Below are 13537 nucleotides of genomic sequence, written 5' to 3' on the forward strand. Positions count from 1 at the left end.
ATGATACAATGACAAGATGAAATGCTGATACCCAAGTCCTTCTCACATACTAAGTGACTCATTAACACTGGTTGTTATTACTTTCTGCCTGCTGTATAACAACTGTGATAGCCAAATAAGCTGATTGCTTTTTGATGTTAGGCCTCCTAATTTTATATTGTACTGATTTAATTGATGTCATTATTTGAAAAGTTATGTTCTTAGCATGACAAAAATTAATTTGGTAGTAATAAATGATACTATCCTTACTCTCTCTTCAAGAGATATTTATTTTGAAATATTTTGAAGTCTAGTCCAACAGACTAAGCGTCCCAATCCAAAACCACATATTAACAGAGCGTGAAGGCTCCATTAGCTAGTCTTCTGTCTGCAAGCGCTGGCATCCAACATGGGCCTGATTCATGTCTGACTGCTCTACATCCCATTCAGCTCCCTGCTTGTGGCCTGGGAACACAGTCAAGGATGGCCCAAGGTCTTGGGACGCTGCACCCATGTTGGAGACCCAGAAGAAGCTCATCACTCCTGGCTTCAGATCAACTCAGCTCTGGCTATTACGGCCATTTGGGAAGCAAAGCAGAGGTCAGAAGATGTTTCTCTACTTCCTTCTCTCCATAAATCTGCCTTTCTAATAAAAATATTAATAGAGTGTACAAATGTTAGGATGTCCACAAATTGCCACTTTTTCTTTTAAAAGCAACCACTTAATGTTGAACTTTTATGTGTTCTGTGTAAGCCGCATAGAAACTTTAATCTTGTACCAGCCCAGCAAACTTTTATAGATAGTAAAGGAAGCTCAGAAAGGAGAAATAATCTCCCAAGTATAATGCATCTAATAAGTAGATGAATGGAGGGATTTGGGGGTCCAGCACGATGACTCAGTGGCTAAATCCTCACCTTGTATACATTGGGATCCCACATGAGTACAAGTTTATGTCCTGCTCCACTTCCCATCCATCTTCCTGCTTGTGGCTTGGGAAGGCAGTTGAAGATGGTCCAAAGCCTTGGGACCTGCACCTGCATGGAAGACCCAGAAGAAGCTCTTGGCTCCTGGTTTCAGATCTGCAAAGCTCCAGTCATTGAGGCTACTCAGAGAGTAAATCTACTTTTCTAATAAAAATAAATCCAAATCTTTTTTTTTTTTTAAGAAGGAATTTTTAATGTTTGCTTACTTAAGAAAAAAAAAAAGGATCTTCTATTAGCTGGTTCACAAATGCCCACAACAGCCAGGGCTGAGCCAGGTCAAAGCCAATCCAGTTCTGCTGCATGGGGGGCATGTACTCAGTACTTAAGTTATCATCTGCTGCCTCCCAGATGCGTTAGCAGAAATCTGGATGGAAAGCAGAGGTGGGACTTAACATCAGGCTTTCAAGTATGGGACATGGGAGTCACAACATTCACCCCTAGAATGGAACTGGGCTGGTGGCTTTGCATTGGCTTGTTCCCAAATCAGAAACACTTCTCCTTTACAGAATTCTCCATTTATCAGTGATTGTCACCAAATAAACAGGAAAACAATGATATGGCAATAGCTCTCCAAGACTGATATGCTGACGCATGTATGTTTCCTCTAACTCTGCATTGAGCAGAGTCAAATGCAGAGTTAAGTCTTTGGATAAACGAAAACTGAAGAGTTCTAAGAGAGTCTGAACACAAATTCTTTGTTTACATCAACCAGATTTCAAGGTAACACAGTTTATGCCTTTTCAACAAGTCTCAAGAGACCCAGGGGTGCTCATGGATGTCCAAAAGGAAGAAAACCAAGCTGGGAAAAAATATGCCTTATCATTGTCACAAAACTAAAAAGGCGGCCAGGGGCAAATTCAAATGAAAATATTTGAATAAACTCGGTCTATAAATTCACTTGCCAGCCAGGAGGTTTGAGCAGTCGGGGTTTTTGATGGTTCAGATGTTGTTTCATTCTTTTTTTCCCACTAGTCTACTTGGAGTGTTTTTTCCTCCTTCAAATGCTCTAACACTGCTGATATTGTTTGAAATCAGCATGGGATTGGAAACAAAAGATGCAGATGCAGTTATAGAAGCATGAACAGCTGAAGCATGAAACTAATATGATCAAGTAAAGCAATAAAAAAAAATCCTGGAGGCTGGCTTTTAAAATAAAAGCAATGCTGGATCCAAATATATGTTGGACAAATGAGCTGGAAGGACCGTTATTGAAAGGAAAGTGATCATTATTCATACCTCCGTTAGCTGGGGCCAAGGCTAGCTGTGAGCAGCATGCTTTTCCTTCGAAGCATCGGGTGGAAGCAAAGAAACAGGCTCTTAGCTGTGACCTTCCTCATTTCCTTCCCCTCCATCCCTGTGGCCTGATCAGAATTTTCTGGGACCAGATTCTAAGTCTGAGACCAGATTTGGAAAGAAATTCCTGCCACCTTCTGAGATGCCATTAACCCAGCTAGAAACCCCAAACCTCCACAGTACCACATCATGCTTCCTAAGAGTTACAGCTCCACCACCTCCCAGGCTACCGGCCAAAACTGTACACACAGGAGGGGGGCATCCTCCCTGCAGCAGAGACGAGGAAGTGTTAGAAAATGTGAGGCAATGCTTGCCATTATTTACTCCTAGGGACTCAGAAAAATAACAGAACAAATATTAGTCATTGGTTACTTTGCATTCTGGGCAGACTTCTGCTATGTGAGGCCACTGGGCAGCAAAATGGGCCCTTCAGATGTCACTAAAATCAGTAGTAATGTGGCAAGCAAGAGACACTAGGAAAAGTAAAGCAGAAGCAGTTTCCATGGATTTCTGATTCCAGAAACTACTGCCAGAACACTGAGTTCAGAGTTACAGGTGAGTGCCACTGTGTTGATTCTTCCTGTCCTGCATTCTGTTCACACACTAATCCCTATCCCCCACCTACAGTCAAACAGCTACAAGATACCCTCCCACATAGGTTCCCCCAAGGCTAGCAATACCTTTGGCATGTGCTATAATTTCAATATGCCCCAAAATTTCATTTGTTGGAACTTTAATCCCCCAAATAGCACATTAACAGTATTTGAGAGGCAGAACCTTTAAGAGGTAATTGGTCATGTGGGCTCTTCTTAGGACCACTGCATTCAGATTCCTGGCTTAAAAGGACCTTCATCATAAAAGTAAGTTCTCTTGGAATGAGTGTTTAACTTAGAAGTTGAGGGCTGAGTCACAGTGAGAAGCTGGGCTTGATTCCCAACTCCAGCTCCTGACCCCAGCTTCCTGCTAATGGAGATCCCGGGAAAGCAGCAGTGGTGGCTCAAACAATCCTTAACTGATGTTCTCGGCTTGGACTCTGACACAGGAGACCTGAAGGTGCTGGTCATTCAGCCTCTTTTGTTGGCCATCCAGCCTCTTTACAGCTTAGCTATCCTTATAACAAGCTCCTCAGGTTAAACACAGCCTTTGCTGGAACTGTAGCCTTCTTGTTGCAAACAACATCATGAGTTGAAAGGTGTGTTGTCCAAACCTATTGTTTCTTCTTTAAAATGTAAAATATAAACAGAAGCCACGGCACTCCACCACACTCAAAATCATCATGCCCTATACATCCCAAGCATAGTGCATGTTCCTGGGCCTAACCTTCTACCTCCACAGCGTCCCTGTGTACCACCAATGAAAGAAAGCCTTTAAAAATGCAATGCCAGGGCCATTCTGCCTCCATTGTCACTGGCAGTGAGATCCATAGTGCTATCAGACTGCTGAGTAATCCAGTGAAGGGCTCGCACAGCCCTTGTCAGGCAAACACTCACAAGGCCCCTCCTGCACATGTGCCCTTAGGTCCTGCAGTACCTCTAAGGTGTAAGGTATTTCTTCCTGAAGAAAATACTTAGTTTTGCTTCCCTCAGACAGTGGAACCCAAGCCAGAGGATCTATACACCAGCATTTTATTAGAGTACAATCCTGGGGATAAGAGTGAGGAACCATTATAAGTGAGGCACAGAAAGACTGAGAGCCAAACTACTGATGCACCACTGAATGGCCACCACAAAGTGTGACTGACTGTACTCCTGAGAAGCTGCATGTGCACACTCTCAGGATCACAGGAGATGGGGGAGAAAGGTTAGGAAATCATCCACTTGAGCGAGATTGGGCTCCAGATCCTGATTACAACTTCTTCAGAACACAGATCCTGGCAGGCATCAGTGATGGTTTCCGTAATTGGGTTCCTGCCACCAATGTGAGACACAGGCTCAATTCCAGACTCCCTGATTCAGCAGAGCCCTGCCCAGCCCCAGCCACTGAAGGCATCTGGATAATGCACCAGCAGATGGAGTCTCTCTCAGCACACCTCTCTCTTTCCTTCTGCCTCTCAAAACAAACACATTTTAAAAAATTATCCATTCCTACTCGTGCCCCTTTCTTGGATGTTCACTGCTTATGGGTTGTGGAGAAGTGGGCCTGGGTTTCCATGGCAGTGTTAACCACAAAGCACTGACTGTGGAACACAGAGGTTGATGGAGCAAGAGAAAAGGGGGAAATGGGTTATCAAGTTGTACATGGACAAATGCACTCAAAGCCTACGGAACTGGAATAAGATATAGGCAACACAGAAAACACATGAACAGGTGCAAAAGAGGTTTCTAACACAATGAATGTTCTATGCTCTGAAAAAACTAGAAGGACAGACTAACAGATACTAGTTTAAAGAGTAAGATCATAGTCTCTAGACAATGGTAAAACCAGACCTGGAAGGTCAATGGAACACTGATCAATCTCCTTTTGGATACATCAGGATCGCTTCTCGGCCTTTTGGCTAAGATCCTTTTGGATACATCAGGAGAATACAAATTTTTCAGCTGCACTTTAAATATTCACTTTTATGTGTTCATCATGATTAGCATTCACTAGATCCATCAACAAATACCTGCTGGTATACTCATAATGACTTTTGCTACTTCCTTTATTCACATCGACATGGCATTCAGGTCTTAAAACAGGCTGTGGAAAGGTAGCAAGAGGCAAACATGATGAAAAGCTAGGAGGGAAAGTATAACAGAATAGTCTCATAGTGCAAGCATCTCCACCTACTTCTCTAATATTAACTACTGACCAGCACTTTGCAAACTACAGGTCACAGGCCACATCTTGCTCCTGCCCTTTGTGTAAATATGCAAGTTTTATTGGAGCACAACAATACTGCTTTGCTTAAGTATTATCCAAGGCTGCTTTCCCTGTTACAAGGGCAGAGCTGAGTAGTCATGACAGAAGCCATATGATCCACAAAGCATAAAACTAATTACCTGGCCCTTACAGAATGACTGTCCCAAGCCCTAGCCGAAAGGCTTTGCGTGAGGTTTCTCTTACAGGTGGTATCTCCAACTTAGCAGTGACCCAGAACTAGTAATGCTTCCTCAGCCAATAATCAGAAAATTCCATTTCCTATTCATAATAATGTACAAACTAGGCAACTTCTTCGGCCAGGACTAATGCAAAGTTCGCAATGCTGATATCACAGAAACCAGAGATTCATGCAGGAAAACAATGATAAAGGAAAAGTGATGACTTTTTCTAGGTTTTAACCAAAAATTCTCAGAATTTTCTGCTGAAACCCATGTTTAGAAAAGTACCCCATATACTTAACCCTGATTAAACTCAAGTTGCACCTAGGCCATCCCAGCATTGTGGTAATATGAAGCAGGTGCTAGAAAAGGGAAAGAATCACTTTTTAACAAGCTAAATAAGTAACAATTTTCACACTGCATCTAAGCAAAGCTTGACAGCATGTATGTTTATTACCCTCTATGAAGGTGAGTTCAATTCTTCAGGCTCTTAACTTCCTCTTTGGGTGCAATTTAGGTGTCTTGATGGATAAACTGGCCCCTTCCAGGCACTAGAGGCCCATCTTATTAGTGTTTTGCCAGTAAATAATCTGTCAGTATGTTTTTATGTGATTCCAGCTCAACTTCTAAAAAAAGGAAAGCAAGATAAAACAAAAACATTCCTTTTGACAAAGAACAAAACATAAGGAGATGCAATTCTGCTAGATCACAAAACCCAAAAATTTCAATTTGTGATTCGTTGATGGGCATAATTAACCTCATAACTTACTGGACTGTGCTGTAAATATAGAACTTTGCCATTTTTCATCTCTAATTGCATCATGGGTCTAATTACATCCCCACAAATACAATCACAGACAGGAAAATCCTGACAAATGACCTACTGCCTGTTGTACTACTTCCTTGGGCATGGCAATGCCATTATTAGTGGTTTCTCAGCTTTGGTTTTTTCCTCTCCAATTTCATACATATGCCAATCATGTTATGCTTCTAAAACATACTGCATAAACTTTTTTGCTCCTCTGATTTAAACTTTTGCAATACTGCCATCCTTGTTACATGAGGATCCAAGTTCCTGGGAAGATGAAGCTTTTTGCAATAGGACTCCAACTGAATCCACAAGCCTCCTCTCTGTCTTGCCTCCACACATACAGGACATGGTTGGTTTGCCATCAGGTGTGTCAAGGTAGCTATCACACTGTCCTTTGCTTGTTTCATAAGCATGATCACTGTTCACTTCTGGATAGCCAGCACGTTGACCATAAAGTGTGAGCACACACTGCACTTTGTTAAGACAGTGTTTCATGTAATTACAAGGTCTCATCTCTCAGTTCTCCCAGGTCTAGTCCCGGTGGACTAAACCACGGAAACAAGTATGGTATTGCCCTCAAGCTACTGCTACATGAACCCCTTCAAGAGGTCCTCTCTCCCTGGTGTGACTAACAAGACCCACAATCGTACACTGTTCCAGGGGCTGTCTCTTGATGTAGTGGCTAAGAGGTCTCAATCGAGGCTGCCATCGTCCTCTGCCTCTTTCCCTCTCTACCTGCCCCTCTTTTTCTCCCTTTTCCTCTATCTCGACTTTTATCTCACACACAGTGAGGCATCTGAGTGGTACAGAGGTTCTGCAGGGAACCTGTAGTCTGCTCAACAACATTCACTTACCCATTCAAGAAACATTTTAAAAAACTTACTATGAGTCAAATCCTTTTCAGCTATCAAACTGTTATCACTACTATCCAATTGATCAATTCCACTTTCACCAAAAAAAGTTTTTTTTAAATGCTCTCACCATTCGACAATATGAGTGTATGAGAATTCACCATATGCTTCCCAAAGCCCTGTCCTTTCAACCTCTCCTCTGGGGAAGTGCAATGGCCTACAAATCTTAGATTCAGGTCTGATTGTTTCCATTCACCAACTAACTACAAGCCCTGCTACTGAATTAAACTTTCTAAAGGTCAGTTGGATCATGCTGCTCTCTCTAATGTGGAAATCTTGAAAGGCTCACCAGTCTTCTGGCCAGATGCCTCACGCCAGCAGCATTCAGGGCTTCATCACCTGGTCCCAAACTTGTTTTTCTAGTACAAACTGTTTCAGCTGTCAAACTGGTATCACTACTATCCAATTGACCATGTCCAGTTCCACCAATAAAGTCTTTTTAAGATGCTCTCGCCATTCAACAAAGTTCTCCCCAATAGCTCCAATGTATGCAAAGTATCATGGCCAATGGGTCTAGCCCACATGTTCTAATCAGCATAAAGGCACTTTTGCTCAGGTCCACTAATCACAGAATGCTATCATGCTGCCAAGGTTTTGCAAAGGCAATCTCTCACCTCTTATGCTCTTTTGGAACATGGAAGACAAATATTATTGTTCCCATATTTAGCATCTAAAATGCTGCCTCATTGACATCCTTAAGAAGGGATGAATGCCTGTAATTCTCATACAAAGTAGACTGAAGAACCAAGATTATTAGTACCAAAGGGCAATCAAGTATGGGATCTGCACCTAGAGCTTCCCTGGACAACTCAGCTACCTACTTCACCAAAACACCTGTATCCTTAAAGTCTAGACCCCAGTCACTGGAGTCAAAGTTCTACTTCATATCTAATTAAGGAAGGCAAGCCCCTGAGGAAATGCAAGCTCAAATAAGCACATTAAGTATGTATTCAGTTCCTTCTATGCAGTGACATGGCCACCCATACTCTGCCCTCCTTCACTTTAATTTTGGCATAAAATGACTCAATGGGATATTTTCCTTTAATAAAATATATATATATATATATATTAGCAAAGAACTAAAAATTTTCCAAAACCTAGAACCTCATTATGCCTAAATGTCATGAATTAGTCATGGTGCTCCAAGTGAGAGTGACTGGATTTAATTATGTTCTGAGGGTGCATCTAGAATTAAATGGAAAATATCCTATTTGTCTACTGAGCTGTTTTAAGAGCAAGTTATCATGTGCTTCCTACAAAAATGGTATTACTGAGAAACAAAAAAAGGCTCAATGGATCCACAACAGTAGAAACCAGACAGTCCTCTCCATTTCTACATGGAGCCTGTTGCTAAATGAAATGTAGCCAAGAATGACACCAACACCGACACATGCAAACCCTAATAAATTAGCTGTACCCGATTATTAAGAAGGCAGCCTGAGGTCATAAAAATGATTTTGTGAAATTGATCCTAAATGAAAAATGTATAATTACACTTAAAGCAGTTACAGGCTGCTAGTCAATGAAAAATTTATATTTCCTGTGGAGTTGTACCACTTTCTATGCATACAAAATTAGCTGGACTAGTAGAACTTATATTACAATTTGAACTGGTTCAAGAGACAGCAACGTTTTTCAATACATTTTTCTAAATGACCCACAATCTGGCTCATTATATACCTAATGTGCATGTTTAATTTTACTGATTTTGGCCAAAAGCCACTGTTAGGATCCAGTGTTCAGAATTCTAAGCATGATTCACAATATTTTGTAAAACAATGCATACATTATTTCCTACATTTCTTTAGTTATTTTTTATTGCTGTTTGATGGTGTTAAGATTTCAGAGTCTCAGTTTTTAGTATAAGCAAAAGCAACCTTGAGCGAGAGGGTATATATGGACAAAGTCATGGATTCATCACTCAATCCTTGATTTCCTCCCTCATTCCATACATCACAACCTCTGTAAGTTCCGTGCCCAAGTGAATCTCAATGCTATGCCCATCTCTCCATGTCCACTGCTAACTCCCTGGCCCAGGCCACCAAGGGACCAAAATTTTAATTGGCTTTTGTCCTACTGCTCCTGACCCACTCAATTCATTCTCCCCATAGTAAGCTGAGAGAGGTTTGTAAAAACACAGTCTGAACTTCTCATTGCTCTGCCTCAGATGTTTCAAAGGCTTCCTAGTGCCCTTTAAGAACCCCAAACCCGAAAATTCATGAAGGACACACATTATGAACCTGGAGGGGAGAACAGGGGGGAGGAGTGGGAATTGGTGGGAGGCAGAAGAAGAGCCCAGTGCCAACTAAATTGTATCAGAATTAATTAATTAATTAATTAAAACAAGAAAAGAAACCCCAAACCCTTTCAGTATCATAGGAGATCTTAACTTGGTCTGATTATGAGCCGCTTCCTCAATTTTTTCTCTTCTCATCCCAACCCTCCACTTAGGGGACCATTCCACTCCATTCTATTCCTGAATTTCTCACATGCTCAGGGCTTTAGGGTTCCTCTCTCTTTCCTTCAGAACATTCTTTCTTTGATTCATGATATCTCAGTCCTGTTTAATGACTAGAGAATCATCGTTTATTGATTTGGTTACATTTGTAGTCTTTCGTGAATGCAATACAAGTAAGTGAAATAATACATTTCAGGAATGTAACATTATTCAAATTGCTTAAGGGAAGTTCAAGTTAAAGCGTGTAACTTTCTGTTAAAATAAAACTAGCACCTTTCATGTACATATGCATTTTAACTATATTAAAAATTCTACTTTACTTGCTATTTTTGGCTTCTTACCTGTGTAGAAACAATATTAAAGAAACAATCCTGATACTAATACATGTGTAACATTTTGTGGCATTTTAAAAAGAGATTTTAAGGCACATAAGAAGTAGACATATCTAGGAGGTACCATGTGATGGTTTGGTACATGTAGACATTTTCCAATTTCCAATCAAGATAAACACATCTAGCTCTTCAAAACATTTTAAAAAAATTAAATGATGGAAACATTCAAAATCACATAGAGAAAGGTTTCCATCTTCTGGCTTATTCCCAAGTGGTCGCAATGACCAGGGCTTAGGCCAAACCCAGGAGTCAGAAGCTTCATCCAAGTCTTTCACGTGGGTACAGAGGCCCAAGCATTGGGACCATCCTCCATTGGTTTCCCAGGCACATTAGCAGGAAGGTGGACTAGAAGTGGAACAGCCAGGATTTGAACAGACATGGGATGCCAGCATCACATATGGTAGTCACATATATTATGCCACAATGCCAGCACCTGCCTTTCCTGCCCCATCTTTTAAACGTATTTATCTTACTTATTTGAAAGGCAGAATCAGAGATAGGGAGAGAGGAAGAAAAAAGGGTTTATAATATATGGTAAAGTCAAGCAGCATCAGACCCAGTGTGATGGCCTAGGGGCTAGATCCTCTTCTTGCATGTGCCAGAATCCCAAATGGGCTCTGGGTCATGCCCCAGTTGCTCTACTTCCCATCCACCTCCCTGCTGTGGCCTGGTAAAGTAGTTGAAGATGGCCCAAAGCCTTGAGACCCCGCACCCACATAGAAGAACCTCAAGAAGCTCCTGGTTCCTGGCTTCAGATTGGCTCAGCTCTGGCCACTGCAGACATTTTCCAAATGATCTAATAGATCATGAGAGCAGAGAATGAGCTAACATCAGATAAGACACTTGAATCTTCCAGTTCAATCTCAGTTCTTTATTTGGCAATCCTAGTATTTCCATACACCAACACAGTAGACGTACATATGTGTAGCACATACTTCACTTTTACAGAAAAGGTTCCTGGAGAATAAACACTTAAGTACTCTTCAACATGCTATGAAAAATGGAAAAACATTGTATGAAAAATAAAAGGCACTTTAATACTAGAATACTAATTAGGGAGCTGAGATTACAAATCAGTCAAAAGAAATTAATTCATACAAATAAATACCAGTACCTAATTAGAGTTATACTAACAAAATATTTAAGTTTAAATTGAATATGGAATAACTTAGACAGCCTTGATCAGTTATGTAGCCCCAATGGTTGGAATTTCATTCAAAGAACAGCGTTTCTGTAAGCTGAGTACACTAAACTCAGGGCAACACCTAGCTACACTGAGAGGTGAGATAAGGATCGGGAAATAGCTCTTAGATATAAAACATGAAATGCGATAAGGGAACAGTGTCCTCTTTTCTTGACAGAGCTAATGGAAATCTGTATAAAGTGTCCCAAAGAAGGCAACCTAGCAATTCCTGGGAGTGTCTTCCTTGATGGTTTATTCTACTTTAGTCTCTGTTCTGCATTCAACGCTCACTCATCTATTGAATGGGAGAGAAATAACTTGGGGATTATGGAAGGTAGAGATTGGTGATCAATTGTCTATTTTTGCCTTGTCCTCGTGAATCCAGCAGGAATCTAATGTAAAGCAACAGCAGTGAACACAGTGAACAAAGTATTTTACCATCACTGGTTTGTGCAGCTTGAGAAAACATTCCCAGGGACACAAAGTAAGTGAGTAGTAAGCACAGAACTGGAAATCTTCATTTTAGGGTCCCAAACTTCTCAACACGCCACACAAACAATATGCTGCTTTCCAAAATGGCTGGGGCATGCACTGTGGCTCAGTGGCTAATCCTCTATCTTTAAGGGTCAGCATCCCACATGGGCACCACTTAATGTCCTGGCTGCTTCACTTCCCATCCAGCTCTGGAGGATAGCCCAAGTCCTTTGAATCTCGCACTCATGTGGGAACCCCGGAGAAGGCTCCTGGTTTCAAATTGACTCAGCTCCAGCTGTTGTGGCCATTTAGGGAATGAAACATCAGATGGGAGATCTTTCTATCTCTCCTTCTCTCTGCCTTTCTTATAAAAATATTTTTTGGGCCCGGCGAGATGGCGCAGTGGTTAAGGTCCTCGCCTTGCACGCCCGGGATCCCATATGGGCGCCGGTTCTATCCCGGCAGCCCCGCTTCCCATCCATCTCCCTGCCTGTGGCCCGGGAAAGCAGTCGAGGACAGCCCAAAGCTTTGGGACCCTGCACCCACGTGGGAGACCCGGAAGAGTCTCCTGGCTTCGGATCGGCATAGCATCAGCCATTGCGCTCACTTGGGGAGTGAATCATTGGACTGAAGATCTTCCTGTCTGTCTCTCCTCTGCATATCTACCTTTCCAATAAAAAAATAAAAAATGTTTTTAAATGATCAAAATGACAATCAACTTAAGCAACAAATGGAGAACATCAAATCATTGAACATAAATCCATTTGTGCCTCTACACCGTTAAAGTGAAGATGTTTGATTCATTAGGGCCAGAGTAAGATTATCATTTGCTAGAAAATTAATTTGCAATTGCTCCCATCTTTCTGGAAGTTTTCTTTCCTTCAGGTTGTATATTTCACAAGAAATTCATTTCCTTACAACACCCTCAACGGTACCAGCATTCCTTATGGTACTTCTTTGAATTCTTGCTACTCTACTTCCCATCCAGCTCCTTGTTAGTGTATCTGGGAAAACAGCAGAGGGTGGAACAGGTGCTGGGGCCTCTGTATCCACACTGGAGACCCAGAAGCAGCTCTTGGCTCCTGGATTTGAACTGTTTCAATTTCAACCACTACAGCCATTTGGGCAGTGAGCCACTGGATGAAAGATCTTTTTCTCTTTCTCTGCCTTTCAAATAAATAAATAAATCTTTTTAAAAAGAAAGAACTGTCCATAAATCACAATGAATCTGTTAAAAGAATAAAATCCCTATAAAAATTTACATTTACATTATATTACATTACATTTACATTAGAATTAGGCATACTTTAGTTAAGTTCACTAATATATCTTGTAAAATATATGTTGACCCAATGTTGGACTAACTAGAACATATTCTCTTTCAACCATACCAAACAATAATGTTTGATATTATATAGATTCTTCTTCAATTTATTTATTTAATTTATTTTTTATTATTGTTTTATGGTACAGTTCCATTGGCCCTGGGATTTCCCATCCCCCTCCCCAAGTTCCCTTCCTTCCCGATATATAGATTTTTTAAAGTGATGTGTGGGTAGATGCACAATAGTTTTTGAATGTTCTCCATAGCTACATTGTAATGTCCTATGGATCCTGATGCCTAAATTGTAAGTAATATTTTTACTATACTTCTATAAACATAATTATTTTTATTGGAAAGGCAGATCAGATTCAGAGAGAGAAAGATCTCCCACTCACTAGTTTACTCCCCAAGTAGTCACAACAGCCAGACCTGAGCCTGTCCAAAGCCAGGAGCCAGGAAATTCTTCTGGGTCCCAAGCCCTTGAACATCTTCCACCACTTTCTCAGGCTACAAGCAGGGAGCTGGATGGGAAGTAGAGCAGCTGGGGCATGAACTGGCATCCATACGGGATCCTGGCATGTACAAAGCAAGAATTTAGCTACTGAGCCATAGCACTGGGCTCTCTACCTCTTACCTATGATTCCTGACTACAGTTTTTATAGAATTGAAAAACACCATTTCTTAATTTTTAGATGGTCCAAGACACTG

General features: G+C 41.2%; 1 long non-coding RNA gene across 2 annotated transcripts in view; it reads right to left on the reverse strand.

Moving 5' to 3' along the window:
• LOC121165186 overlaps positions 1-13537 on the reverse strand; it is a 62700-nt gene that overhangs the window by 35970 nt on the left and 13193 nt on the right. For both annotated transcript variants that reach the window (XR_005885203.1, XR_005885202.1), the window contains one exon: positions 5734-5902. This is a non-coding gene — a long non-coding RNA (uncharacterized LOC121165186). The remainder of the gene's footprint in view (positions 1-5733; positions 5903-13537) is intronic.

Source organism: Ochotona curzoniae, unplaced genomic scaffold, assembly GCF_017591425.1.
Source record: "Ochotona curzoniae isolate NIBS_2020 unplaced genomic scaffold, NIBS_Ocur_1.0 contig_883, whole genome shotgun sequence".
In the NCBI taxonomy this organism is placed as follows: Eukaryota; Metazoa; Chordata; class Mammalia; order Lagomorpha; family Ochotonidae; genus Ochotona; species Ochotona curzoniae.